Raw genomic sequence first — 25,516 nt, 5'->3', positions numbered from 1 at the left:
TTTTGTTTGGCACATACACGTTTAAGGTTTTTATGTATTTCGGTGGATTTAAATTTGCTCTGCTAATCTCTATTCTAATTTATGTATTTAGGCCATTTACATTTCCTGTCAGTTTTGATATATTAGGACTTAAGTTTGTCATTTTATTTTCTATTTCTCTGCTTTTAATTTCTCTGCTTTCTTTTTTTTCACCTTCCTGTGAGATATTTGAACATTACTTATAATTCCATTTTGGAGATTATAGCAATTTTGAGTATATCTTTTTAGTGGTTGCTGTAAGTATTACATTTTATATACAGAATTGTCACAGTCTACTGATGTCATAATTTCACCAGTTTAAGTGAAATATAGAATGTTACCTCCTTTTATGTCCATTTACCTTAGTCTATTTATAATTGTATTAAATGTTTTCTATATATACATTTAGAACTATACCATATAATGTTATAATTTTTCATCAAATATAACTTTAAAAAAACTTAGGAAAAGGCAAGTTAATAGAATTTATCCATATTTTTGCCAACTGTGTTCTTAGTTCCTTTCTGATATTTTGAGTTTCCTTCTTTTATTTTCTTCTTTCTGTTCAGTGAATTTTAATTAGCTTTTCATATGGGATAGGTCTGCTGATGACAGATTTTCTTAGTTTATTTCCTTCATTTGAGAATGTCTTGATTTTTCTCTCTATTGCTGAAGTATATTTTTGCTAGTATAGGATTCTCAGTTGACAGTTCCTTTCAGCGGTTGAAAAAACAATGTGCTGCCAGATGCAGTGGCTCACGCCTGTTATCCCAGCACTCTGGGAGGCCAAGGCAGGCAGATCCTGAGGTCTGGAGTTCAAAACCAGCCTGGCAACATGGTGAAACCCTGTCTCTACTAAAAATAGAAAAATTAGCCAGGCATGATGGCGCGCACCAGTAGTCCCAGCTACTCAGGAGGCTGAAGCGGAAGAATCACTTGAACCAGGAGGTGGAGTTTGCAGTGAGTAGAGATCTGGCCACTGCACTCCAACCTTGGTGACAGAGTGACAGAGAGAGACTCTGAAAAAACAAACAAAAAAAAAAACATTGTGCTACTTTCTTTGGCTTCTATGATCTGCTGTCATTCTACTTGTTACTTCCATATAGGTAAGATGTGATTTTTCCCTCTAATACCACTCCAGTAGGGAAAGGGAGGGATGTTTCTTTGTTAATAACTTGGAAATAGATGTCCAGGTTTCCTACTCAGTTTCCTTTGACACCAATAGTGAAGCTTCTCATTACTGCTAGGAGTGAGTAGTAGTTCTGGCTCCCCACGTGATCTACTGACACCGTAGTGGCTAATGGCCCTCATCACCACTAGGCCTATTCTGACACCATTTCGGTGGGGATTCAGAATGGCATCTTGCTACTGCTGGGTGTGGATAGAAGTCTAGGTTGATATGCAGTTTCCACTGATACCATGGGTAAAGAAATTGCTATTGGCTAGTAGGGATAAAAGCCTGCTTCCCTACTTAGTCATCTCTAACATCACTCTGGAGGGAGTGTTTGGGGGCCTCGTTGCAGGATTGGAAGGTGGAAGTCTAGGCTCCCTACTTATCCTTTGTTGTTGTGGTTGGACAAGGGCCACATTGTTTTTCTGTGGTGGTTGGCAGGGATAGAGTAGTTATCGTCTAGAAGATTTCTGTCTTGATAGGCTGCTCCTTTACTGGTCTACTGGCTGTAGAAAGCAGACTTCTGTTGGAATTTTTTCCTTCTCTGTACCCACTGGTGTTTCTGGGTTGCTGGATTCATTAGCTCAAAGCCTGGAATATATGAAGCAAAAAGAACACATGGGGTTGTTTCTTGGGTCCTGTGATTTTTAGCTGGTCTGCTTTCTTTCCCTGCCGTTTATAGGCTTCTTATGTTTGTTTTATAATGGCTGGGGGTTTTAGTTGTACTTAGCGAAAATAATAAGGAAAAGTATATCCTACTCCATCTTCCTGGAAGTAGAAGTTCATTCTTTCATGTTTTCTAAAAAAAAATGTTGCCTACATAATTATTTTATAATTATTGTATATGAAATTCTTGGAGGCCTAAATCTTTTTTTTTCCTTACTGTCTTTCATTCATGCTTATTTGTTTCCTTATGTCCAGTGACTCTGATTTGAGCCCACGACTGGTCTACCCAAACCTGTGCTGATCCTAAGACTTATATTGAAGATATTTTTCTCCTTTGAAAATTTACTTTTGTTTCTGCTAGATGCCAGAATGTGCTACCATTTAGCATCTTCTCTGGCTCTGTAATTTAATTCAATTTAATTCAGCCTCAGGTTCAGCTTGTCCTTGTTGCCTCTGTGTCAAGGCTTAGTCTCCTGAGTGTTATGCTGATATAAGCATCTTTCTTTAGGGCATCCCTGCGTTCCTTTCTCCTAGGGGTGTGTGTGTGTGTTTGTGTGTGTGTGTGTGTATCTGTGTGTTTGCGTGTGTGTGCAAACACACGCATGTGCACATGGCTCAGTGTTCAGGTTTTAGCTCATGGTATTTTTTAGAAGTGGGGACTCCCTTGAAGACTGTTCTTACTTTCTATGAGCCTAGAAATTTAATAAAATTATTTTCCAGTTCTTTTGTAGAAAGAGATTTGTGTTGCCAGAAACTGAGATTATTTCTTTTTATTCCCTTTTTTCAAACATTAAAAACCCATAAAAACTCACTCAAATGAACTCTGAAAAGTCCGTTGAGAATATTTCGCAACATTAGACCTGCTTTTCCCAAATTATTCTCTGCAGAAATGTAATATCCTGTGATATAGATGACAGTAAGTTTTCCTCAAAGAAATGTTCCATGGTAAAAAAAGAAATTGGGGAAATCATACATATTATATCTACTGCCCTTAAAAATACATAGTGCATATTATCATGTAAAGCTTCTGAGAATTTTTATAGTAAATAAAGTTTTAAAATCGTGATTAACTCTGCATTTCCCAAACTTATTTGAATGTGGAAGCCTAACCTTCATTATTTCTTTGTTTTCTTTATTTATAGAAGTATTTATTCACATCTCAGAGGCTATTCAAGCTGTATGGAACAGTTTAGTTGATGCTGAATTAAAGTCTCCATTAAAAAGCAGTGCACTTGCAGTTAGAGGATACTGATTCTATTCCTGGCTTTGTCAAGCTGTGGGACACTGGGCTGGTACAGAACCTGTTTAAACCCATTTCTTTATTAAGAGGTTGAAAGAAATTATTTCTAGGGCATTTTCCAGCTTCATTGTACTCTTCTCTTAATCCATAGAGTCACCAATGCCTCCTCGTGTAGTTTAAGGATGAGAGCCTTGGAATAGCATCAGAAATGTGTGTTGCTATTTTTCCAGGCTTACAATGCTCCTTACTACCCCAGCATTCCCTTCTCATGCTTCCCACTGCAGGGGACGCCTTTCCTGGAGTTTCCAGAGCTATCACCCATTTGTACCCAGGTTGCATACTTCCTGTTAGAGCTAGTTTTTGTTTTTCCAGTCACTATCACAACCAGCTAGGTCAATAACGTAACTTCAAGGAGAAGAACCCACCAATGATTGTGCCTTCCCAGCCTGTGTTCATTAAGATGAACAGACTGACCTTGAATGACAGTTATTAGTGTAGTTGCTGTTCTATTTACCAAGATTTATTGGCTCAAAGGGAAAAGAACACTGAATCTTGAGACTGTGTTTGAGGACCAGATCAGTGATCTTGGGTCACCATTTTAGCCTTTCTGAGACATGCATTCTTTCTCCTTGCTAAAATGGCAGCAATGCTAATTGTTTTGCCTACATTAAAGAGTTCTTGTGTGGATCCAGGGTAATAAATAGGATACTGCTCTGTGTACTACAAAAGCTCAGCAAATAGAATGAATTTGCTAAATAATGTATTAAAATAATAAAAAAAATAATGAGTTTTATGATTGAGGTTACTCGTAGTTTATAGAACAGTAGGCTGAAACAGTAACTAGAGAGGCACACACTGAGACTATTTATGAAATAAAAACATTTCAGGAGACAATAAAATTTAAATACTTGATCCCAGAAATTATCTTTGCCTTCCCTCTCCTGTTATCCTTTTATATAAGAAGAAAAAACAGAATCTAATTTGTAAAAAGAGTCAAGGGTCTTTATAGGCAAATAAAGATTAAAGAAAACATGGAGCCAATTTAGGTTAGGACAAACCTGTATGTCCAGGTTTATTTTCAGTCAAAAATCCCCTTAGTTTTATTTAACACAGAAAAATAAAAATTGATGACCTAAAAGTGAAAATGTGTATATCCTCCTACCTAGTCTCATAAGTCATTCAGTTTTAATTCCTTTTTGAATTCATATAATCCTTTGCCAATGAATTAATGAATAATATTCATCTAAATGTATTCCTTTGAGAATGGATTTTGTGTGTGTATATAGCTTATTAAATCCTTGTTAATATCTATGATTTTACCATATTAATGACAGCTTCAAACTTATGCCCTTGAAATGTGGAAGAAAAGTTACAAGATTATTACCTCAATATTCAATAGTCTTTTCTGTAAAAGAGCCACACTACAGCATTCTTTCTTATGAAAATAATGAGTGATATGATTCCATCAGGCCGTTAGGAACTTGGCTTGGTAGGCAAATACACCTTTGAAATTCTCATAATTGTCACTGCATTCTGACAGTCTCTCCATTTTCAGAAATGAGACTAAAGTAAAATAAAGACAAACTACCCTAAAAGGACTAGGTCACAGCCTGGAGCAATTTCACATTGCTGTGGTGTGGAGTCTCTGATTAATGGGGCTGCCTGATAAAAGCTGGAGGAGACTGTGCCTGTTTGCTGGCAGCTCAGCATCGTTGCAGGGCAGGGTATAAAACACCAGGATAAGGATGGGCGTTTCCTCTCCCCATCCCATGACCCATTTCCATCCTGGGCTCTCACGTATTTTGGCTTAATATTTCAGATTCTTTGAGGATAGAACTTAAGTACCAAATATTTGATCTGAAAGAGTCATATTAAAAAATAGCTAGGAAACATCTTACTTCTGCCTAAAATATCAATTCCCTCTCTTTGTCTGCATAATTCTCACTTAAACTTCTAGATCTTGGCTTTGATCTATTCACCTATACTGAAAAGCATTTCTAAGTCCTGTGTCTTGAGTCAGGTGTCCCCTTTTCTCTGCTCCTAAGGCACCCTGTCACCCTGCATAGCACAGATACAAGCTACTGAAAAATTCCCTGTTTACTTGATCCCCCCACCCCCACAGGAGCACAATCAGCACTTCCTATGGAATGTGCTGCAACGATGAAAATGTTCTAATCTGTGCTGTCTAGTATGGCAGCCACTAGTCACATGTGGCTATTAAGCACTCGAAATATGGGTGGTATGACCAAAAACTAAATTTTAAATTTTATTTAATTTTAATTATATTCAATTAAATTATTTTAGTTTATTATAAATTATATCTTAAGTGTAAATTATAAATAATTGTTTTAAATTATTTATTAAAATTCCTTAAATTTAAATTAAAATAACCACATGGTGGTTTTGGGCTATAATATTGGACAGCAGAGAAATACATTGTAAGCTTCTTGAGAGCTGGGATTGCATCTTACTTACCCTCATATTTCTGGCACCATAGAACAGGATCTACCACTTTCTACACACTCAAGAAATACTTGTTGACCACTGAAAGAATGCCAGTGTCCTATCCTTATTTCACTCCCATGACATTGTGTTTGATGCCTGAGATTCAGAAGCCTAATATCTGAAGTTTTAATTTTAGCTCCATCACTTAGCATTTATGCCAAGAATAACTTAGCCTCTCTATGCCTCAGTTTCCTTGGCTTTAAGATGGGTTATCTATAGTAACTACTTCATAGGGTTGTAATGAACATTAAATGAAATAATACATTGATCATGAATTCATTAATGTAAACAAATATGTTTACTAGTGTTGAGTGGAATAGTTGGCAGATAGTAAGTTCAAGTATACACTAGTGATATAGGTTGGAAATTTGTTCCAAATGTCACATTGAAATGTGGTCCCCAATGTTGGGGGAGCCTAATGGGAGGTGTTTGGGCCATGGGGGTGGATCCCTCATGAATGGCTTGGTGCCTTCCCCATGGTAATGAGAGTTCTCACCTATTTGTTCATGTGACAGCCGGTTGTTTAAAGAGCCTCCTCCTCTCTCTTTCTCCCTCTCTCCCCATGAGACACGTTTGTTCACCCTTTGCCTTCTTCCGTGAGTAAAAGCCTCCTGAAGCCTCATCCGAAGCCCAGTAGATGCTGGTACCATGCTTGCACAGCCTGCAGAACCATGAGCCAAATAAACTTATCTTCAAAAATTATCCAATCTCAGGTATTCCTTTATAGCAACACAAAATAGACTAACAGCTAGTTATTATATTGATTTTTTTGTTGTTATATTTTATTGAGAGGATGAGTGAGAGAGAGAAAGAGAAGAAAACGGGAGAAAAAGCACCACTCAGTAGAAAGTGTTGAATTTTGTGCAAGAACACTTAAACCAAATACTTCAGGGATCTTTATGCATACATTATTTTATTTGAGGTGTGAACCATCAAAAAGATTGCTACTCTGATGTATCCCATATGGAATGGACTACAGTGCATGGTTGAGATGGCACAATAAACAACGGCGATGAAACAGAATAATTTTAGAATACAGATGGAGTGACTTTTTAAGACAAAAACTTTCCCATCATTTATAACATAAGTTAAATTTAATGTAATGGTAGCAAAATGTATCTTATAAAGAATGTCAGTGAGAATGCTGACAGGAATGACATTATCTGAGAGCAGCCTTCCAGGGCTGTCACTCTGAACTGGCACAGTTGGCAACCAGGGTGAGTCTGTCCTCTACGTTGACTAAAAATCACATTTTTTCCTTTCCCGATTTGACATCTTTTTCATTACATAGCTGATGAGTGAAATTTTAAAATGTTTTAACTATGAAAGCGATTTCCTCTTTTACATTCTGATTGTTATGTTAATTTATTGTTATGTCTATCTCCATTCAGGAAATGGGAATTAGCTATTGGTTTCTGATAACTCAGGCTATGCCCTCCTCATTTGGCAGGGAACTGTAGGGCATTATTATCTATATTTTAGGATAAGAGAACTAAAGCTTAGTGAAATGCTATTTGCCCAAAGCCACATGGTTAGTAAATAATAGAATTGGAAGTAGCACCTGGGTTTTGTGACTTCTAGTTCAATGTACTTTCCAGTGAATTTTGAATGTAGAAGATACCGGAAGAAATGAAAGAAGGGATAGAAGGAAGAATATCAACAAGCAGGCTTTACTTATTTCAGTGGAATTTTGCCTTTTGTTAATCACAAAGGGAATCTGATGTCAACCACTGATCCTCCCCCCGTGAAAGAATACACACACATTTTTTTTCCTGACAATTTTGTGGAGTGCTAGTCTGGGATTCACTGACGGATTCTTCTTTAAAAATGATTAGCGTAGAAAGACCTTAGTTTCATTTTAAGAAATTATAAACAGTATCTTAAAATTACTGCATGTATAGTAATTGATGTTCTAAAATGTCTGTTGGAATAGGGCACATTCTTACAGAATGAGAATAAGTTCTGAACAGGTTTTATAATCCTCATTATCAAAAACAGAAATTATAGGTTGTATAGCTTTTCTTACCTTCATACCTGTTATGAGCAAAATGATAAGCTATGAAGTTAGGATGTAATTTTTTTTTAGAAATAAGAAAAAAATTATAGTATGTTCATCTCTACCAATAACCTGTAAGGTCAGATAATCTTACCAATTATTATCAAAGTGTATATATTTATCAAAGGCATTTGCTTTATAGGAAGTAAAACAGTCTAAGTCCAGGAAGTAAAAATGGAAGATGTATTAGCTACTTGGTATTTTCAGGTTTATAAAATTGCCTACAAAAAAGGCAAAAAAAGATTTGAGATGTTTTTAATAATACTTGTATTTTAAGAATTGAACAATGTTGCTAAAAGGAATAAAGAAATTGTATTAGGTAACCATCTCTTTAAACATGGATATTAATGTTAAACATGCAATCTACTAATTGCAAGTTGCTGGGGGGAACAATATAAGCATTTAAAGCGACTTTATGAAAGTTTTATTTCTGGTTTAAGAACTTATTTTTACTTCTTATTGGGAAAATCTGAAGCCACTTCTCAGAACAGTAACTTTAAATTGTGTAAGTACAGAATGAAATACATATAAGAAATCATGGTAAAGAAATGTGTCTTCAATATCTTTTCAGAAGATACAGTAACCCATGTATTTATTTCATTTTCTCCAAAATATATAGGAAAGGACTCCAGGACAATTTGGGCAAAATTTATCTTATCTGTCATTGGTGGTGCTTTCTATTCATTTTAAATATACTGTTAGGGCCTTATGAAGAATTTCACTTTCATTAATACAGTCAGGCTATCTTTCCTAGAAGGACAAGCTATTTTTATGCTGAGGGGGAAAGAAAACAATCATAAATGCTCTCACACTGATGCATTCCTATTGCAATGTAGTGCAGCACCAATGTCATCCTTAGAAACAAAATCTGTAACTAGAGCTGTCCTTTAGCTCTAAAGAAGGCCATACTCTGGCAACCCCTGATCAAGATTCAATTATCTTTTTATAGCCTGGTTTGATCTGAAGCAAACAACCTCCAAGGTATACTCACAAAACAGATGGACTCACATGTGAAAATTATCTGGTAGGACTTTTATTATAGTGGTTTTATTCCTGCAAAAGAATAGGGGGAAACCATCTCTTGTTTCACTAGTTTTTCTTAGAGGCTAATATAGTCAATGCAATTCCCAGTTCAGTTAAACAGCTGTTTGTTGAGCACTTTTTATTATGATAGACCCTTATTCTTGGTACTGAGAATCAGATCAATAAGACCCAACATCTGCCCTGAGGAACCTCACAGATGAGGTGCAAGAGCTAATTCATAAAGAGATGGTTTTAATACAGTATGGTCAATGCTTTGAGAGATGTCGCTACAGAGGATAGAAAATGCAGGAAGCCACCTAGCGCAGCTTGGAGAGATACAAATTCTTAGTCATTCTAAGAAAGGAATGCAGTGGGATGGGTGAGAGTGTTACAAGCATAATAGCTAACATGAGCAAAAGCACACACTAGGAACAATACCACATGTTTGGGAGTTGCTGGAGTTAGAAGGAGACATGTGGCCAGAGAGACAAACAGGGTTCACATTGTCCATCGCAGGGAGGACATTGTGTCCTCCCCGGATATATTAATACACATGTCTTTATCTGTTTTATTCTGTGTCTTTAGCTGTTTACAAGAAAGGACCTGTGGGCAAGGTCTAGGACAGAATTAGAGATTAATTAACTCTACAAGTTAGCAACATGTAGACAGAAACGGTAAAATGAATGTAACCACTCAAGGAGGTCACATTCAAAGAGAGGGTCTGATGCAAACCCTGTAGAGCCATAACATTTCAGAGTCCATGAAAAAGGATGAGAAGACAAAAATCTAGGGGAGCAACAGGACATGGTGTGAAAACAAAGGGTATATTGCAATAAATTGAAAAGTGAATGGCATCAAGTGCAGTCAACACTTAGAAGAGACTTGGATGAACATGAATGGATAGTCTGTTTTAGGCAGGTTGTGTTTTCTCTGAAGGAGAATCCTGACCACATTTAAACCTGCTGGTAGGTGTAAGTGGAAATAAAGGAGAGTGACAGAATATTGTTGGAGCCAATCTTATGTGAAGTTAGAAGAAAGTGGAATAAAGTTCTATTTTCATGAGTAGTCTTTCAATCAGAGAAGGAGCACATCTTCCGCTGTGACTGAATAGAGGGAAGCAGGGTTGTTAGAGCAACTTTAAAAACAATTTCAGTAGTGCTCACTTTGGCAGCACATATACTAAAACTGGAACAATACAAAAAACATTAATATGACTCCTGGACAAGAATGACATGCAAACTCATGAAGCATTCCATATTTTTTCCCAATTAAAAGGCACAGAGAGACTAGTTGGATAAAGAAGCAAGACCCAATGGTTGCTGTCTTCAAGAGACCCATCTCACATCTAATGACATCCATAGGCTTAAAGTAAAGGGATGCAGAAAAATCTACCAAAGAAATGAAAAACAGAAAAAAGCAAGGGTTGCTATTCTAATTTCAGACAAAACAGACTTTAAATCAACAAAGATAAAAAAAGACAAAGAAGGGCATTACATAATGATAAAGGGTTCAGTTCAACAAGAAGAACTATTCTAAAAATATGTGAACCCAACACAGGAGCACCCAGATTCATAAAGGAAGTTCTTAGAGACCTAGAAGGAGACAGATAACCACACAATAATAGTGGGAGACTACAACATCTCACTGACAGTATTAGACAGACTATCAATGCAGAAAATTAACAAGAATATTCAGGACCTGAACTCAACACTTGATCAAATGGGCCTAATAGACCTCTACAGAACTTTCCACCACAAACCAAGGGAATATACATTCTTTTCATCTGCACATGGCACATACTCTAAAATCAACCACACAATTGGTTATAAAACAATCCTCAGCAAATTCAAAAAACTAAATTCATACCAAACACATTCTTGGATCATAGTACAATAAAAATAGAAATCAATACTAAGAAAATAACTCAAAACCATACAATTACATGGAAATTAAACAACCTGCTCCTAAGTGACTTTTGGGTAAACAAAGAAACTAAGGCAGAAATCAAGAAATTATTTGAAGCTAATGAGCACAAAGATACAACATACCAGAATCTCTGGGACACAGCTAAAGCAGTGTTAAGAGGGAAGTATATAGTGCTAAATGCTCAAATCAAAAATTAGAAAGGTCTTAAATTAACAACCTAATATTATACCTAGAGGAACCAACCCCAAAGTTAGCAGAAGAAAAGAAATAACCAAAATCAGTTGAACTGAAGAAAACTGAGATGTGAAAAACTATACAAAAGATGATTAACAAATCCAGGAATTTATTCTTTGAAAGAATAAATAAGATAGAGTTCTAGTTAGAGTAATAAAGAAAAAAAGAGAGAAGACTCAAATAAACACAATCAGAAATGACAATGGGGATGTTACCACTGATCCCACAGAAATACAAAACAACCTCAGAAACTGCAATGAACATCTCTATGCACACAAGGTAGAAAACCTAGAAGAAATGGACAATTTCCTGGAAGCATACAACCTCCCAAGACTGAATCAGAAAGCAATGGAATTCTCAAAGAGACCAATGATGACTCTGGAAATTGAGTCAGTAATAAAAAGCCTACCAACCAGGAAAAGCCCAAGACCAGACAGATTCATGGCCCAATTCTACCATATCTATAAATGAGAGCTGGTACCATTACTACTAAAACTATTCCAGAAAAACTGAGGAGTTGGGACTCCTCCCTAACTCCTTGTATGAGACCAGCATCATCCTGATATCAAAACCTAGCAGAGACACAACAACAAAAGAAAACTTTAGGCCAATAACCTTGATGAACATAGATGCAAATATCCTCTACAAAACAGTAGCAAATTGAATCTGGCAGCACATGGAAAAGCTAATCCACCACAATCAAGTAGGCTTTATCCCTGGGATGCAAGTTTGGTCCAATATATGCAAATCAATAAATGTGATTCAACACATAAACAGAACAAAAAACAAAAACCACACAATCATCTCAATTGATGTTGAAAGACTTCATAAAATTCAACATCTCTTCATGTTAAAAACCCTGAACAAATTAGACATTGAAGGAACATACTTCAAAATAATAAGAATCACCTATGACAACCCCACAACCAACATTATATTGAATGGGTAAAAGCTGGAAGCATACCCCTTGAAAACTGGAACAAGATAAAGATGACTTTTCTGTCCACTCCTATTCAACATAGTACTGGAAGTCCTAGCCAGAGCAATCAGGCAAGAGAAATAGACAAAAGGCATCCAAATTGGAAAACAGAAGATCAAACTATCCCTGTTTGCAGATGATATGATTCTATACCTAGAAAACCCTGTAGTCTCAGCCCAAAACCTCCTATCAGATTAGATAAACAACTTCAGCAAAGTTTCAGAATACAGAATTAATGTACAAAAGTCAGTAGCATTTCTATACACCAACAACATCAAAACAGAGCCAAATCAAGAACATAATCTCATTCACAATAACCACAAAAAGAATAAAATACTTAGAAATACAGTTTACAAGGGAGGTGAAAGATTTCTACAATGAGAATTATGAAACATTGCTCAAAGAAATCTGAGATGACACAAACAAATGGAAAAACAATCCATGCTCTTGGAGAGAAAAAAATCAGTATGTTAAAATGCCCATACGCCCAAAGCAATTACAGATTCAATGCTATTCTTATCAAACTACCAATGACATTCTCCACAGAACTATAAAAAACTATTTTAAAATTCATATTGAATGAAGAAAGAGCCTGAATAGCCAGCCAGTGCAATCCTAAGCAGAAAGAACAAAGCTTGAGGCATCACATTACCAGACTTCAAATGACAATACAATACTACAGTAACCAAAACAGCATGGTAGTGGTATAAAAACAGATACATTGACCCATGGAACAGAACAGAAAGCCCAGAATTAATGCCACACAACTACAATCATCTGGTCTCAACAAAGTCAACAAAAACAAGCAATAGGGGAAGGACTCCCTTTTCAATAAATGGTGCTGGGATATAGCCATATGCAAAGGACTGAAGCTGGTCCTCTTCCTTACACTATATACAAGTCACCTCAAGATGGATTAAAGACTTAAAATATAAAGCCCAAAACTATTAAAACCCTGGAATATAACCTAGGAAATATCACTGTGGACATAAAACCTAGAAAATATTTCAAGACAAAGACACCAAAAGCAATTGCAACAAAACAAGAAAATTGACAAATGGTACCTAAGTAAACTAAAGAGCTTCTGTGCAGTAAAAAGAAACCATCAGCAGAGTAAACAGACAACTCACAGAATGGGAGACAATATTTGCAAACTATGCATTTGACAAATGTCTAATATCTAGCATCTATAAGGAACTTAAATTCACAGGCAAAAAACAACCCCATTAAAGAGTGGGCAAAAGATGTGAACAGACCTTTCTAAAGCAGACATACATGCAGTCAACAACCATATGAAAAAATGCTCAACATCACTGATCTTTAGAGAAATGTAAATCAAAATGAGATACAAACTCACATCAGTCATAATGGCTATTAATGAAAAGTCATAAAATAACAGATGCTGCCAAGGTTGTGGAGAAAAGGGAATGCACATATACTGCTGGTGGGAGTATAAATTAGTTCAGCCACTGTAGAAAACAGTTTGGTGATTTCTCAAATAACTCAAAACAGAATTACCATTGGGCTCAGCAATCTCATTACTGCCTATATGCCCAAAGGAATATAAATCATTCTGCCATAAAGACACATGCATGTGAATGTTCTCTGCAGCTGCACTATTCATAATAGCAAAGACATTGAGTCAAGCTAAATGCCCATCAATGGTAGACTGGATAAAGAAAGTGTGGTACATATATACCATAGAATACTACACAACCATAAAAAAGAATGAGTTCATGAAAATGAGAATGAGATCAGCTCCTTTGTAGTAACATGGATAGAGTTACAGGCCATTATCCTAAGTGAACAAAGACAGGAACAGAAAACCAAATAGCACATTCTTCTTATAAGTAGGAGCTAAACATTGAGTATACATGGATACTAAAAAGGGAACTACAGATACCAGGGTCTACTTGAGGGTGGAGGTTGGGAGGAGGGTGAGAAGTGAAAAACTACCTATGGAGTACTATTCTTATTACCTGGGTGATGAAATAATCTGTATACCAAACCTCCATGACCTGCAGTGCACATATATAATAAACCATACATGTACCTATGAAGCTAAAATAAAAATTTTAAAAGTCTATATTTAGAAAACAGTAAGAATACAATAAAAATAGTACAAATTAAAAAATAAATAACAAAAATATTTGCTGATAGCAACAATAAGCATTTAAGTAATCTTTTCTTGAGCAGATAATACATTTCCATGGTTCAAATTTGGAAGGTATACACAGTTATACAGTGACAACATTTTTTTCATCCTTGCTTCTTATTCATCTGTTACCTTGTAAGAAAATAGTTTATTAAGCACTTAGAATAGCAGGTATTGTTTTCCATGCTGTAGATACAACAGTCAAAAAAAAAAATAGAGGGCGTTTCTTCTGATGTGGCTTTTTTGTTGTTGTGTTGTTGTGTGTGTGGTGATAGAGAAAGAAAAAGAGAAAGGAGGAGATTGACGATAAATGAATAAAACAAATAGGTGAATAATGTGTACATATTAAAGCTATCTGAAGAAAAAGAAAGTAGGCAATAGTTGTGGGCAGGTAGGCAGCTACTGTATTTATGCAGGACAATCAAGGAGGGCTCTCTGAGAAGTGGGTTCTGCAGAGGAGATATAGGAGTGAACTGTGAGGTTATCTGATGGGAAAGTGTCTCTGACAGTGAAGGCTATAAATAAAAAGACCCCAAAGCAGGAACATGGTGGTATGTTTAAGGAACAACTAGAATCTGTGTGCAGCTAAGGAAGGAAGTGGGAGAGACAGACAAGTGGCAGTCATAGAAGAAACCAGAAGCAATGTCTGGTATAGCTTTGTGGGCTTCAGATTGTTCTTTGAGTGTTCGCTTAAAAATAGATTATGGTGTTGATGCAAAGCTTTGAGGGAATCTCATTAAAATGCATTTTCTTCAGTAGGTTTCAGGTGGGACTTGAGATTCTGTATTTCCAAGCTCCCAGGTGATGTGGTTGTTGCTGGTCTGTAGACCACACTTGGAGAGCGCTGGTCTAGAAGCAGTAATGAGGACATCCACTCTACTCCAGACCCTGTAGGCATGTGAGAAAACAAATTGCAACTTTGTGACACTTGAATACAAAGCCAGGTGGCAGGTTTCAGTCAAAGTAAGAGGTTGGAGGAGGATTTTGAGGAGAGGTTGAAGATACAGGCAATTTTGCTGATACATGGCTGAGTTCCCAAGCTTGCAGCAAAAGTTTTTAGGGTAGGTCAGTGTGTGGGATTCACTCTGATGAGTGGGTGTACAGAATTTTATGGAAAATGGTACAAAAATAATGAATATGACCCAAGACCTTGAGCTGCTCATACTGACTGAGATAAATAAGGAGGTGAGGAAGGGTAGTGTACTCCTGATGTTCTCTTAGGGGAAAACATACCATCAGTTTCAATTTTAGCCCCCTTCATAAGATTACTATCTTTGTCAGACTGTTGTAGTGAGCTGGAAGTGTGTGTGTCAGGGATTGGGAGTCTTTCCAGGATCAGCAGGTGGTCTGGGGATCTCCTTTGCAGTTCCTCTAATAGCAAGGTCCAGGCCTGGGGAGATACACTGCTATTTGGAATGTACAGAACTCTGCGTTACTCCCTGGAAACCTGGTTCCCTTTCTCAAAGCAGTGCATTAGTCTCCTATGTATTCTTCCAGACCTATTTTAATGCAGACAAAAGAGTCAATGCAGATTAGAACATTTTAACACTAGAATTAACCAGCTAAATTTAATGGACATAAGGTTAATACTACACCCAATAGCTGCAGAATACATGTTTCACTTTTTTCCAGGACCCATGGAACATTTACACAAAGTGATTCATACTGGACCACAAGGCAAGTCTCAACAAATTCCAAAGGTTCGGCGCCATAGGAATTACATTCTCTGACCAAATTACAATCATTCTAGAATTCAATAGCAAAGAAACAACCAGAAAGAAAAAGTCAATATGTTTGAAAATTAAGAAACTGTTCTAGTCTGGGCACAGTGGCTTACATGTATAATCCTAGCACTTTGGGAGGCCAAGGAAGGATCACTTGAGCCCTCGAGTTCAAGATTAGCCAGAGTAACAAAGCAAGACCATATTTCTAAAAAAATAAAATAATTAGCCAGGCATGGTGGTGTGCACCTGTGGTCCCTCTAAGCTACTCAGGAGGATCACTTGAACCCAGGATTTTAAGGCTGCAGTGAGCCATGATTGTGCCACTGCACCCCAGCCTAGGTGACAGAGTGAGACTTTCTTTGAAAAAATAAAAGAAACTGTTCTAAGTAATTTGTGAGTCAAAAACATATCATCACAAATTAGAAAATATTTAGACTTAAAAGAAAATAAAATTATTTTATTAAAACTTATTAAAGCTTATTTCTCTGAGCACAGGTAAAGCAGTGCTCAGAGAAAAAGTTTTAACCTTAAACACCTGCATTAGATAAGAAGAAAATACAGGAAAATTAATCATCTATATTCAAAATAAAAAAATAAAATTAACCCAGAAAAGGTAGAAAGATGAAAATAATAAATAATATGAGTTTAATGAAATAGAATACCAACATGCTATAGAGAGGCCCAGCAAAGCCAAAAGTTGAGTATCTGAAAATAATACATTTGATAAACTACTGATGAGTTCAAGAAATTTTTAAAAAGAAGGTAGAACTAGAAAGAAGGATATATCTATAGAAGCAGCGAAACCAAACAATAGTAACAGGATACTTTAAACAGCATTGTTTACAACAGAATTGGACAGATAAATGGACTTAAGAAATAGAAAATATTAATATTCTTATTTCCCCCAAATTAATTAATTCAGTTGTTAAAAATCATCATACTCAAAATATACAGGCACAAATTGTTTTACCAAAATATTCCAGCAAACATTCAAAGAATGAATACTTCCAACCTTATACGAACTATTCCAGAGGATAGAAAAAGAGAGACTACTTGACAAATCATCATAAGACTTCAGCATAATCTTGATATCAAACCAAGTTTGAGAAAGGAAAATCTAATTATGAATTTAGAAAAAAACTTAAACAGTAGCAAAATGAGTCCTACAATGTATAAATAGGTCGGGGAGGGCAGGAGGAGAATGTGCCTCAGGAGGAAAGAAAAAGAAGATAAGAGGAAGGAGACCGACCAGAAGCACAGAAGAAAGAGCAGTCAGAAAAGTTGGTGGATTGATACCAAGAATTAACTTCACCTCCTTTCCAATTTTTTTTTTTATTTTGAGACAGGGTCTGGCTCTGTCACCCTGGCTGTACAGTAGTGGTGCAATCTCAGCTCACTGCAACCTTCGCCTCCTGGGGTTCAAGTGATTCTTGTGCCTCAGCCTCCTGAGTAGCTGGGACTACAGGTGTGCACCACCACACCCAGCTAATTTTTGTATTTTTAGAAGAGATGGGGTTTCACTCCTGACCTCAAGTGATCCGCCCATCTTGGCCTCTCAAAGTGCTGGGATAACAAGCCCTTTATAGTTTTGACACTCCTTACTCTAGGATTACAAAGTGCCTAAAGAAAATGATACCTCAAACTTTTAAATTTGTTGTTTAAATAGTTACTTAACCTTTCCTATGTACAAGGCATACTGAGCTGGGAAATTAGAAAGTTCTGCTCCGAGATCTAGTGAAGTTGGCAGTGGCTTCTCCCAAATTCCCTTGTAGAACACACAGAACAACTAAGATTACAAAATGTATTATGGGGCACAGACAACCTCCATAAAACTAGGGACTAGGTATCCCCACAAATCCCAAATTATGAGCAAATAATGACAAATCAATCACCAAGAGCGGCAAGATTTAGTTGGTGTCAGCATCTGTCCAAGAGGAAGCAATGGGGTATCTGACAAACTTGACTTCAAAGAAGCCAACAAGCATGTATCTGGAAAAGAACAGCAACCGAAAGTAGGAGGGTCTGCACGGTCCCAAAGTGTCCGTGGTAAGACTAAGGGGCTTGAATATACTGAGCTCCCTTTACTCTCAAAGGTACCCAACAAAGGTCCCTCCAAGATAAAGCTATGATCCAAACTGAGAATAAATTGTTAAGAGAATCTAAGCTGAGCAGATCAGGAACAGTAGAGACCAAGGAAACATGAGGTCCAGATAAAAGTGGTAAGGGAGAATAGAACCAGAATGTCTTAGAATTTAAGTATTCATATTATTGAACACTTTATACAGACAACCAGAAGAGGGTGGTCTAGAGACATTAAATTTAAAAAACCCAAAATGATTCTAAGCCAAGTTTCTTTTCTAAAACTTCAGAAAATCTCATTTGGTATAAAAATGAGCATCAGAAAAGAATGAGCTAAAATCACATTCAAATTTATTACAGGGCAGGTAGAAAAAATGAGTAGAATTTCTATAGATAATAAAGGCATGCCAGAAAGATGTTCTCACAAAAAACATGAAAACTTTTTTTAAACAACTAACAGAAGATATGAAAGATAAACCACAATAAAGAAAACTTAGAAATAAAGTGGTAGAAATAAAGGAAGAATTAGACATAAAAGTAAACATTCAGTTCAGAAATTGTCTACTAGAAGTATAACACAAGAGCAAATACATTGGTGATGACTTAACAAAAAATAGAAAATGAAGAGAAGGGAATTTGTAAAGCTCTAAAAGAAATGAAGATGCCAGGGACTGTGACGGGAGAGATGGGAATGGAGAGTCATTGTTTGATGGGTATAAATTTCAGTTTTGCAAGATACAAAGAGTTCTGGAGATGGATGGTGCTGCTGACTGCACAACAATGTGAATGTGCTTAATGCCACTGACTCCACGCTTAAAAATGGTTATGATGGCAATTTTTTTGTTATGTTTTACCACAATTAAAAAGGAATGAAAAAGGAAAGAATAGATGAAAATTATTAATAAGAATGTGATAAATTGAGAAGACAGGCAGAGAAGATCTGACATATCTATATAAAAATTAGGAATCCATGAATAAAAAATCAAGTTAGAAGAAGCACCTAATTATAATGCACCAAAACTTTCATCAAATGAAAAAATTTGAAGTTACATGTTGAAAGAGCACATTGCATACCTGGAAAAATTGACCCAGAACAAATATCTGAGCCATAGACCAAATGACTTATGAAGGAAAGAAAAATGAATTGTTATCAGGCTTTTCAATAACAATGCCTTATACCAGAAGAAAACAGAATAACGTATTTAGAATGTTGAAGGGAAAGAAGCAATAAGCCAAGGATTTTATGTTCAACTAAACTGTCTTTTAAATATAAAGGGAGCAAACTGCCACCCAGAAGCAAGAACTGAAAAATACTGCTTCTGTGAATCTTTCCTTGGTATACAGTAGCTTCAGACAACCAAAATAACTAGAGGAATATTGACATAAAGATGGATGGTGGGCATTGAATATATATTTACATGAAGAACAAAGGAAGGACATAAGACTAGAGTGTGATAATGGCTCTATGCTCTGACAATATAGATACAGCATAGTTATAGAAAATAAGGAGAGAATGAGAATATCACATAAAAAATTTGAAACAGTTTTCCAGTAATTATACTGGTAGTACTTTTGATGTGTTATTTTGAGAATGTTTTTTGTGACATGGACGAAACAGTCAATCATCTCCATTGTCCTTGCAATCCAGGATTCTTGCTGCAGACAAAAAGAAATTTGAACATAAGGTAGAAGAGTTTAAGTAACACTGAAATTTGAATTCAAATTATCAGTGTGAACATGAGGTATTTTATCTTCAAATAAATGAATAATATTTACATATATAGTTGTATATATTAAATTGTCATATAATTATACTGGTTTATATACTTTATTATGCATATAATATATACAATTATCAATATAATATATCAATATATAATATCAATATAATATGCATATAATATATACAATTATCAATAGATGTAATGGACTAAGTTCTGATAGAGAGGTACGTTCTATAGGAAATAATAGTTATAATGATATGGACATAACTATCATTAAATGAATAGGAAATTGTATCATAATGAAAAAATATATATTTGAACTCTATTTCCAGTTCCTGACACAGAGCTCCCCAAACTGTTGTAATTTCCTGAGCAATCAGGGAGCTAGGTTCATCTTTGTTCTAATATTTTGTTTTTGACCTGGTTTCTGACATAGAACTTCTAACCTTTTAGACTTTCCTGGGTGCTAGGAGAATCTTTTGTTCTAATATTTGGTCTTTGACCCAGTTCCTAACACAGAGCTCCCCAAGACCTTTGTAATTTCCTGCATGACAGCAGCACCTGACACAGAGCTCCCGAATCCCTTGAAATGTCCTGGGTGACAGGAGTTCTAATAAGGTGACTCTTGGTGGCCCACTGAATGGGGGCTGGTCACCAGAAAGACTAAGCCATGATTAAAAGTCTGGAATTTTCAGCCTCACTCTTCATCCTCCCAGAAGGGGAGAGAGGCTGACGATTGAATTAGTAATTAATCATGCCTATGTGATGAAGCCTTCATAAACCTTCCTGAAGCATGAAGTTTGGGGAGCTTCTAGGTTGCTGATGTGGAGGGTGGCATGCCTCATGAGGCCATAGACGTTTCCTGCATCTTCCTACATACCTTGACCTCTGCATCTCTTCCATCTAGCTGTTCATCTGTATTATCTGTATATCTTTTATAATACACCAATCAACACGAAGTGCTTTCCTGAGTTACATGAGCCTCTCTAGCAAATGCTCAAGCCTAAGGAAGTGGTAGTGGTTACTTCCAATTTATAGCCAGTCAGTCAGCAGTTCCAGAGGCCCACATGCAACTAGCATCTGCCATGGGAGCAGTCTTTGGGACTAAACCCTTAACCTGGGAATCTGACTCTAACTCCGGGTAGACTGTGTCAGAATTGAATTGCATTATAGGACACTCAGTTGGTGTCCACTGGAGAATCAGTTGTTGTGTGGGGAAAAGTCCCCACCAATTTTGGTGACCAGAAGTGTTGAGTGTGAAAGTAGGAAAAACAGTTTTTTTTATATCACTTAGAAATTATTCTTGATATAGTGATATACATATAATCATTATACATATATAAATGTATAGATATAATGGAACAAGCTAAGATATTCATTCTGTCCTAGTTTGTTCTATTCTATAGAATATGTGTTTCGTTCTCTTTCTCTCCTAGCTTGGTCCATATAATTATGATAATTACCTGTTAGTTCTGCCCATTGAAATGACCTAGAAATTATAACTCTCTATAGATAAGTATATATACAGTAATGATAATTATATATGTGTGTGTGTATATTATCTCCTAGTTCAATCTCCTAGCTCTGTATATGTGTGTGAGTGTGTATGTATATATCTCCTAGCTCAATCTGTTATATATAGCTCTGTCCATTGTAAAGGCATGGAAACTATACTGAGGCTACTATAGGTGAACATCCCTAGCCCCTGGTTTTTGGTCTTGATTTACTATTTACCATTAAAATAAACCAGGGAATCTTGGAGAAATGGCTAGTTTCAGTGCTGGACAGAAAATGTACAATAAGCCTAGAGTATAGCAGATATCAAGGAAGCCACCAAAGACTAGTAGATTTTGTCAAAAGTTGGAACCAACTTAAAGATAAGGCAATTTGAACATCAATAAGGCCAATAACAAAATTCACAAGATTATAATGAATTATAAAACTCCATATAATTGGTTTTATTTTTAACCAACTATTTATTTTGAAATCTGGCATTCATTTTGTTTTTTCTATATGAAATGTAACGCTGGATAACCAAATAGTAGATAAGGGGAAGCCTTTCTATATAGAAGGATCCCAATAAATAAATGGACAAGGAATCATAGGGTTGGAATGTCACCAGTATGCAACCCCTAGTGAGTTAAAGGCCTTGGATAATGAACATCAATGGTTGCTGACATCACAAAAAGAAAATTAAATATCATGTACTCCCTAAAACACAAAAAATTCTTTGAACAAGTTTTATTAAAAATTTTGAATCTGCATCTGATTGTGCCTTTTGATTTACAGAAAACACAATTTACAAAAAAATACAGAGGACAGAGGAACATATTAAACTACATCATGGGAATGCAATAAACTGTTAGAACTTCTATAGGATAAATGATCCAGTTTCTTACACAAATAAAACATAGCGGGAAAAAGAGATGAAAGCATAAATTGAGTGATTTAAGACATTTAAAAATATAGACGAGCTATAAGATTTAGGGAATCGTACTTGGGAAATAAAGAAAAGTTAAGAAGTGATTAGTGTAAAAACCAACGGTTACTCTTGGGAGCAGAGGATGGGGTTGTCACTGGGAAGGACACATGGAAGACTCCTGGGATGCTGACCACATTCTATGTCTTTGTCTTAACATGGTGGTGGTTACAAAGATAGTCACTTTATTTATAATAAGTAGTTAAGCTATACATTTTAAATGCCATTTCTGTATTTAACACAAAAATTTTCAAAGAAAATTGTCCTTTAGGAATTTGTCATCTAGTATGAGGGAAACACACATTATGTGAGAATATTTAGAATATCTAGTAACACAGTATTAGTGTTAGATGACTGGTCTCCAAAATAGGTAAAATAGGGTTCAGAAGAAAGAAATGTCACTTCCAACTGGTGTGGGGAATTTTGATTCTCTCTTTTTAAAAGCAAAGGAAAGAACAGTCCATCTCAGCTCCAAACCCACTCTTCTTTGCCTTGCTTTGTAATACTGGAGCTGGACACTGCAGACCTTCTCCTTTGCTCTGATTTGATGCTAAACTCTGTCAGTAAAAGATGCTAAAAAGAGATTGCAAGGTGTTAATGGCAGGGAAAAAGGACTTTCCTTGTTTCACTGAGTATGCTTTTTTCCCCCTTTACCTTGAATACCGTTACATTTTATTTAGAAATAATACAAAAGAAGAGCTCACCCCCACCAAAATGTTGTCCTGTTGGTTATCTTCCTCCTCCACACTCCCTCTGTGCCCTCACAGGCCCACCCCAACAGAGACAAGAGTTCAAATGGAGCTTACCCACATTTTCATTTTAAATCAATAATTATAATTTCCATTTGCTACGAAATTTGAAGTTGCAGAATTTTAATTAATTTTAAGTTCTGGGGTACAATAGCAGGACGTGCAGGTTTGTTACATAGGTAAACTTGTGCCATGGTGGTTTGCTGCACCTATTAACCCATCACCTAGGTATTAAGCCCAGCATGCATTATTTCTGGGCAGTAGCAAGCAGACTCGTGAGGAAATGTCAAGGAGATCCTTGTAATGTTCAAGAAAGCACAGGCTCCCACAGTTCACTGCTGGGTGATTCCCAAGTGGTCTCTCCATCAAGTTTCTTCATTCTTACAGCAGTCAGATGTGTATCTCTGTGCATCCGTGCCTTCTCACAGAAGTTGAATATTTCTAAGTCTTGCAGAGCTCTTTCCTCTAAATTTCCACATTCCTTCCTTATTCACTTTCCCTTGGCCTTAGGGATAGTAACTGCTTTCTGGAGTTGCTACCTTTGAATACCTTAGTATTCTCTTTTATACCTTTTAGTACTTAACTATCTTTACCTAGTTAACAATTCTTTATATTAAATTTTACCAGCTCAGATTACTGGTGTTTTCTGCCATCTGCTGACTGGACCTTATGCTGATGCAATGTTTGTACCTGAGGCTACGGAAGTCAAACACACATTCACATATATAGTGGCGAGATGTTGAAGGCTTCTAAGGAAGCAAATGATGCTTTCTTTTAATTTTAATTTTTAAAATTAAAAATTGACAAATTATAGTTGTATATATTTACAAAATGATGTTCTTAAAATATTGTATCAGAAAGTTAAATGCGGGTGACTTGTTTAGAAGAGGGAAAGCCAGGAGGTTTCAGACATGCCAGTGACAGGTAATAAGCATGATTGAGGGTTGGCAGAGGAGACGGAAAGGAGAGGGTGATCTGAGGAATTCTAAACAAGGAATTAGCAGGATTTAGGACTGCTCAGAGACAGAAGCAAAGGAGATGTTGATCATTTCAAGCCATATAATTTCAATATATCAGGAATGTTGATCGTTTTAAGCCAAGGATACTGTTAAGGAGAAGGAACTGGTACTGGGAGCAAGGTGGTGATTCAAGTCTTAGACATTCTGAGTTTTAAATGATGATGAAGTATCTGGGTGAAATTTTCTGGGAAGCAGTTAGTATAAAGGTCTAAAGTTCTAGGAGAGACCATTATCCTAGCTATAATTACGAATAATTATTCATGTACTCTTTGAGGCACATTCAGTCAATAACTACTATGTTCTGGGTGTTGGGATTTAGAGTTGACTCCAAACATACGTGGTCTCTGACTTAGGGGGCACATATTTTACTTGGGGAGTATAGGCAAACACCTCTGGAAGATGCCCTATAAATCACTCTAGCATCCTCCTCGGACACCTGACATGGAGGTCCTGAGGGCCTAATTGGCTGTCCAAAGCTTTTCAAATCTAGTAACAAAGTCAGAAATTGAATTCAGCCATTCAGATACACAGCTAATACTTTCTTTTTACCAGACCAGGCTGCCTGTCTAGACACAGAAGGCACAGAATGCACTCCTTCCTACTCCCACTCATTGAAATATGATCTCAGCTCTTTATTGAAGTGACGGCTGCAACAGTTGAGGTGCTTCTCTTTCTGTGGGAATTTTGCTTTTAATAAACATCAAACCCTTACGCTAAAGGACGAAGTTATAGTGGTAGGATTTCAGACACCGGCCAACCAAGTTTAAGTCTGATATCAGTGTTGGCTTCCTGATATGCTTGAAGTAGTACCATGTAAGAGTGATTTGCTTCTTCTAAGGATCAGGCATCCCCTTCTGCCTGGTCATTGAGCATTCTCTTGGGTTCAAACCAAATAAAAGCAAATGAGTCAAATGGAGACATGTCTAAGTCATGAGGATGAATTTTAATTTCAGCTCTCCTTTCACTCATGAAGGGCTAAAATTTTGCTGACAGGGATATGGCACCTAGTGTGTTTGTGGTTATCTGGCCAACTGTTTTCTTATTTTTTTTCAGATATTGAAACTGTAATGAAAGGGAATATAAAATATATTTCTATTTTCCACAGAAAATAGAAAATTTGAGGAGAAAATGTGTTTGAGGAAGACAGCCCCAATTCTTTTTTTGTTTTTCAAGAAAACTAGATGTTGAAATCAGATAGCCTGGTTCACCTCATTATCTGCCAGTTTTGTGCCCTTGCGAAAGTTACCTAGCTTTCTGTGACTTTGTTTTCTCATTAGTGAAACAGAGATATGTAACAATGACTACGTTTAACAGTTGTTGTTAATATATCTGACGCGCTTAGAACAATGTCTGACCCCCTAGTAAACACTATATATGGTTAATATGTTTAATACTGCTTAGTTTATTATATCCCACATACATGACTTACTTAGCTATTCCTGATTTTCTTTTCTGGGCCCCAGAGCTAGTGACTGCAGAAGAGATGGTCCCACCCTCAAGGAATTTCACTTTATTTGGAAAGACAAGACTTAAAGATCAGAGGAGATAGCTGGCAGTAAGCATAAGTAAAAATGCCAACTGCATAACCAAGTCAGTGCTTGCTGTGGGAGGGAGTGGGCTTTATTGCTGGACAAGATTACCCAGGACAAGGTCAGTCAGAAAACAGGTGTGTAGGTGTGTGGATGTGGGAGGGGCAGGGACAGAGAGTAAAGAGAAAGTGGGCAGTGAGGAGGGAGATTTAGGCTAGACATTTCTGCACCAGCAGCATT

At 36.5% G+C, this 25,516-nt stretch overlaps 1 long non-coding RNA gene and 1 other non-coding gene across 2 annotated transcripts; one reads left to right on the top strand and one right to left on the bottom strand.

Annotated features, from left to right (window-relative positions):
- Positions 1-379: 379 nt before the first annotated feature.
- On the bottom strand, positions 380-6,248 carry LOC135268354 (uncharacterized). The gene is made up of 2 exons (XR_010336704.1): positions 6,097-6,248; positions 380-1,780 (listed from the first exon to the last, which is right to left on the bottom strand). It is a non-coding gene; the product is annotated as an uncharacterized LOC135268354 (long non-coding RNA).
- Positions 6,249-9,834: 3,586 nt separating this feature from the next.
- Positions 9,835-9,941, top strand: LOC135268530 (U6 spliceosomal RNA). The gene has a single exon (XR_010336843.1). It is a non-coding gene; the product is annotated as a U6 spliceosomal RNA (small nuclear RNA).
- The last annotated feature ends 15,575 nt before the right edge of the window (positions 9,942-25,516 follow it).

This window comes from Aotus nancymaae, unplaced genomic scaffold (assembly GCF_030222135.1).
Source record: "Aotus nancymaae isolate 86718 unplaced genomic scaffold, 86718_ANA_hifiasm-v0.15.2.pri h1tg000040l, whole genome shotgun sequence".
NCBI lineage: Eukaryota > Metazoa > Chordata > Mammalia > Primates > Aotidae > Aotus > Aotus nancymaae.
This window is presented reverse-complemented; position numbering and strand designations above follow the sequence as displayed.